Genomic DNA, 5,912 nt, shown 5'->3' on the forward strand with positions numbered 1-5,912 from the left:
TCCTCCAGTAGTGAGCAGAGTACCATGAACACTAGTCAATAGGGGTGAAGGCTCTCTAGGTAGGTACCACCAGGTCAACTTCTCTATGTTCAGCAAGTTAATATAGGCATTGCCTTCAGCAATAGGGCTTTACTATCACTGTATGGAGAGCAATCAATAGCCGTGACAATACATATTGCTTGGGAATTTCCATAGGGCCCTTTGCCCAACAACTCAATTAGACGTAACCCATTCCTAGCACTGGAAGTTTCATTTGGTAGTAAGAGATATTTAGTTGGGGCTTTGTTGATCCTGTTATTTGGTGATTCTAATTTAGATCTCTGTCATAGTTTAAATATGCTTGGCGAAGGGAGTGGCTTTATTTGGAGGTGTAGCCTTGTTGGAATAGGTGTGTCACTGTGGGTGTGGGCTTTAACAGATTAAGGGATTTGGGGGCAAGATCCTACCCAGCTCAACGTAGATCCAGGCATGGTGGTGCACACCTTTTGGTTTTTTTTTTGTTTTTTGTTTTGTTGTTGTTGTTGTTTTTGTTTTTTCCCAAGACAGAGTTTGTCTGTATAGCCCTGGCTGTCTGTCCTGGAACTCACTCTGTAGACTAGGCCTCGAACTCAGAAATCCGACTGCCTCTGACTCCCAAGTGCTGGGATTACAGGCATGTGCCACCACCGCCTGGCTTTTTTTTTTTTTTTTAATTTAGTCCTCAGAGTGATTATATTGCTTGTGTACACAACAGCATGCAGAAGCTGTGGATGACTCATATTTCCAGTTGGGTGGGAGTACCCGCTTAGTCTTAAAGTATCGAACCAACCAGTGAATTCTGCTCTCTATCAGAATCAGGTGGAATTTAGCATCCTTATACTTTCTGTTGCTCTCAAGGTGCTTTCGTACACCAACCACTTTCTTAAGAGTGATCCTCAGAGAGATCAGGGTCAAGTCCTTTGGACTGAAGGAGTCTCAAGATTTTATTTCCAGTCGCAAAATGGACCTGTACCATTCTGAGGGTCTATGTGAGTCCCTCGAGATCACACTTATCTGGGAGGGAGTTTGTAAATCTGTTCCTTCACATTGTCAGACGTCAACTTGAGCTATGTGGGGACTCTATGGCCGTAGGGCAGGGCCGATTGCGACAGGCCCTTGCCAGGAGCATGCATTCGACCCATAATGTCGGAGGTCTGGAAACAAAGAGAGAACAAGGTAGGAAAACACCTTTAATCCCAGGAGACAAAGCCAAACAGATCTCTGAGCTCTTTTCCAGCCTGGGACAAAGCAGGTTCTAGGTGAAGAAAAGCTTAAATCCAGGCATGGTGGTACATACTTTTAATCCCATCATTACAGGAGACAGAGCCATAGAGATCTCTGAGTTCAAAGTCAGTCTACAGAGCAAATTCCAGGAAAGCGAAGCTTAGGCAGAGAGGGAGTTGGAAAACAAAAAGCTGATAATAGAGTAAGGGGAAGAGGTGGCATGTTCCAGCCCTAGCAAGCAACAAAATAGTTTCAGCCATGTGGCTCTGGTTTTAGAGTGAAAAATAGAAGGGACTACCGAGACAACTGATGCTGGTTAGCTGGAGCTAAGAAATTAGTGGTGATTAAGAAGAGACCAGCATCACCGAAGTGAAATCTTCTGGGAAATGTTTCCTGAGAGCACAAAGAAGCTGTGTTCGAGATAGCCAAGGTTGTACGTCATGCTACAGCTGTACTTGGTAATGTATAAAAGTCACCCAGGTGGTACTGGTTTTGAAGGCGTGAAGGGGTCATGAAAAGCAGCTGAGGCTCGGCATTGTGAGAGGCCATGGAAGGCCACTGAAGAAGGTGCAGCCTTAGTTGTACTTGATAGACCAGGATTGAAGGGGTCATGCAAAGGAGTTGAGGCTTGGCACCATGAAGAGAGCCTATGAGAGGCTATTGGCGAAGCCTAGTTGCAGTGGAATATCCCAGCATATTGGAGATGCCAGTACCATGGGATGATCACCAAGAACAGCAGCATCAGTAGAGTGGAAACAACCAGAACCTAGAGTGCTACAGAGGACCAAGTGGAGAAGTGGCCTTTGGAGGTGCCCAGAAGATCATGTATGATTGCTAGACACTGAAACAAGGAGCTGTAAAGCTGAACCTGGAGACACCAAGATTTTAGAGCTGTCAGAGCAATGGGATACCTGCTGAGGATAGCTACTAACAGGAAGTGGAACCAGCCAGAAGAAAGAACTTTGTTGCAGTCAACATAAATGAAAAAGGAGTGGAGATCTGAACACCACTTTGATATCAGACATGGAGATGTTTAGAGTTTGTCCAGCTGTTTTCCTGTCTTGCCTTGGGGTTATAGTTAAGTGATTGGAAGAAGAGACTTTGAACTTTTAACGCTGTTGAGACTGCTATAGACTACGGGGGTCTTTGGAAGCTGGACCAAATGTACTTTTTTAAATTATGCTATGGTTGGATATGGCCTCCTTAGATGCCTTGTTTGAACAAGCCTATGGGGGCCAGGGAGTGGAATGTCATGGTTTGAATATGCTTGGCCATAGTTTGAATATGAGTGGCACTATTTGGAGGTGTGTCCTTAATGGAATAGGTGTGTCACTGTGGTTGTAGGCTTTAAGACCTTCACCTTAGCTGCCTGGAAGTCAATCTTCCACTAGCAGCCTTCAGATGAAGATGTAGAACTCTCAGCGACTCCTGCACCATGCCTGCTTGGACGCTGCCATTCTCCCAACTTGATGATGATGGACTGAACCTCTGAACCTGTAAGCCAGCCCCAGTTAAACATTGTCCTTTATAAGACTTGCCTTGGTCATGGTGTCTGTTCACAATAGTAAAACCCTAACTAAGACAATCTCTTTCATATATGTATATATTTTAAGAAGGCTTTACTATTTTTGGTTTCCATACAGCCCCTTAAATAGTCTGTAGTGTTAGCAGAATTCCTTCCCTCACTGCATTCTTTCCTCCCCTTCATGTTTGATCTTCCAGTTCTAGCCACTCCCCAACACCACCTCAACCCCACCCACTCATTACTATCTGTTCCATTTCTTCTTCCTAGGGCAATTTTCCTCCCCATCACCAGTGTGGTTACATAGATTGTACCCTACTTATTGAAGACGTAGCAGCTAGCACCCTCATATAAGCAAATACATGCCAGACTTTTAACTGTCATTTCTAATTTTATTTGGTTCAAAGAGCACTGAACTATTTAAAATATTCGATACAATTGAAAGTTTAAAAAATGTATCCTTTACAGGGAAAAAAAATCAAGCAAATGGAATTACTGTAAGGGTAAAAAGTTCTTAGTTATGCTAGAATAACTATTGGTAAAATTTTCTGAATTCACAAATTAGTAAATACCTAGGTTTATATATATATATAAGGAGGACTCCTTGGGGTTCTTTTTCTCATCTGTTTGGTTTGTCTGTTTTTGTTTAAATACTAGTTCTCATTAGGGCTTGAATTTAGTGCTGACCTTGATCTACAGCAAGAGAGTCTCGCCATGTGATTCTAACTTTACATTATATTCTGAATCATTTTCAATCCCAGAGGCAGAATTGATGGTTGCTACAGAAGAAGTAGAACCATCACATAAATGAAGCCAAATCTGAAAATATTTTTCCTTGGTGCTAGTGCAGTTTCAGTGTAATGAGGACTCAGAATCATCAGCTAATGACCAAAGATGAATCATAGTCAAAACACTTTTTTTTTGGCATAGAATACCCAATGTTTCTAGCTGGTTGATAATTTTCATAGCAACCATGAAATTTGGCATGTCTTAAGCACTTTTCATTAGATACAGACCCCTTTGAAGCTGCTTATTATGTTCTGAAGTTGTCAAAAGAATCGGGGAAGATGGTGCATGAGCTCTCCTGAGCTGTAGCACTGCAGAGCATCATGTATCGCTGTTTAAAGTGTGCCGAAGAATTCCTCTGTGCTTCTCCAGCCAAATAGGAAGCTGAGGAGATGCAGCTGGAGAGATTCAGAAACACTGAACCAACTCAAAGTTAGAGTTTGGTCAGAAGTGTGAAAAATTGATGTATAAACTTACTTAGTCTTTGGAAGGGCAGTGAAGAAGTATGTAATATGAATAGGGATAGGAAAAATTAATAATAGAGTTAGTTCCATGAGTTATGGATTCATTAAAAGAGATATTACATTTAAAGGTTTTGTAATTATGTGATTACATCGATCTCAAGAAACACACAATTGTCTTAGAAGGCTGACATATAGTCTAGCTAAGAAATGTGAGACTCTATACAAAGAGCAAAATGTTACCTCACTAGTACAAGATAGTAGTTTCTTATTTTTAATTTTATTTTTTGGAAACTTCATACATGATTGCTGCATCTATATCATCCCTGATTGTTATTCTGTTCCAGAATAAAACTTTTTAAAGGATATGAGCAAATATTTATTTTGAACCATGGAATCACTAAATTTTATTTCATGAGATTAGCTATAATATTTACAAGTTGCTGAACGTATCAGGCCACCTATGACAACTGAAAACAAGAAATTTGTTTAAAAACCAGTTTGGAGATGACTAAATCCAAAGTTATTATGCATTACCTAAACTAGAGAAAGAAAGTAGGTAATAGTTTGTTAAAATAATGTTTTTTTTTTTTTAAATATCTGCATTCAGAGTGTAACATAAGTCAAATGTAAGATATTCTGGTGGCTTCTGTATTAGAAGAAAACCTCCTGAAGATGTTGGATAGTTTTATAAAATGCCTCAATTTGAATAAAATAATATTCCCTGGCTTTGGAATTACTGTGACTTAACTTTTTTTGTCTGAATAGACTTGATTTTATTTATATGTTTACTTATAAACATATAAACCTTGGTGGGTTTGTTCATTTGTTTGTGTGTTTGGCTGTACAGGGCCTCACAGATGCTATGCCTGAACTCTGCCACCAAGCTATGATTTAAGCATCTTTTAAGTTTTTATTCATTTTAGGACAGCATCTTACTCAGTTGTCCATGTTGGTTTTGAACTCACTTTGTAGCAGACTGGCTTGAATTTAGCATTCTTCTGATCTAGTTTCCCAAGAAGTTAGCACTAAACATTGTGGGTTTTTTTTGTTTTGTTTTTTGTTTTTTTTCCTGAGACAGGGTTTCTCTGTATAGCCCTGGCTGTCCTGGAACTCACTCTGTAGACCATGCTGGCCTCAAACTCAGAAGTCCGCCTGCCTCTGCCTCCCAAGTGCTAGGATTAAAGCCCGGCTTGTTTGTTTTTTAAAAAACTGCTCATTTTACAATGTTAAGGAAATATTTAAATACAAATAAAAGTAGAGACAGTTGCATAGTGAATTACAATATTGGTATGTTCAATAAAGCTTTTGGGATTTTGAAGGCTAGTCTTTTTTTTTTTTTTTAAACTATATACAGTGAGTTCCAGTACAGTCTGAACAGCACAGAGAAACCCTGTCTCTAAAGATTTATTTATTTATGATATATAAGTACACTGTAGCTGTCTTCAGACACAAGAAGAAGCATCCGATCCCATGACAGATGGCTGTGAGCCACCATGTGGGTGTTGGGATTTGAACTCAGGACCTTCGAAAGAGCTGTTGGTTGTCTTACCCGCTCTGCTGAGCCATCAGTCTTGAGTTCACAGTCCTCCTGCCTCAACTTCTGGAGAGCCCTCCCACTCAGCATAGTCTACCACACTTATTTATTGTATGGGGATGTGTGTCACATGTATGGGGATGTGCCACAGTACATGTGTGAGGATCAGGTGACAACTTGCTGGACAACTTCATTCCTTTAACCAAATGGGTCCCAGGGAACGAACTCAGATAATCAGATTTCGCAGGAAGCACCTTCCACGGCTAAGTAATCTCACCAGCCCCGTAACTGTGGTGTTTGTCTCTAAGGAAGAAAGATGAGCAGCACGGAGAGATGGAAATGAAATGAGTCTGATGGAGATGGG

General features: G+C 40.6%; 1 pseudogene; it reads right to left on the minus strand.

Moving 5' to 3' along the window:
* Positions 1 to 693: 693 nt before the first annotated feature.
* LOC127683690 (40S ribosomal protein S13-like) lies at positions 694 to 1,160 on the minus strand (annotated as a pseudogene).
* Between the last annotated feature and the right edge of the window lie 4,752 nt (positions 1,161 to 5,912).

Source organism: Apodemus sylvaticus, chromosome 4 (genome assembly GCF_947179515.1).
Source record: "Apodemus sylvaticus chromosome 4, mApoSyl1.1, whole genome shotgun sequence".
NCBI lineage: Eukaryota > Metazoa > Chordata > Mammalia > Rodentia > Muridae > Apodemus > Apodemus sylvaticus.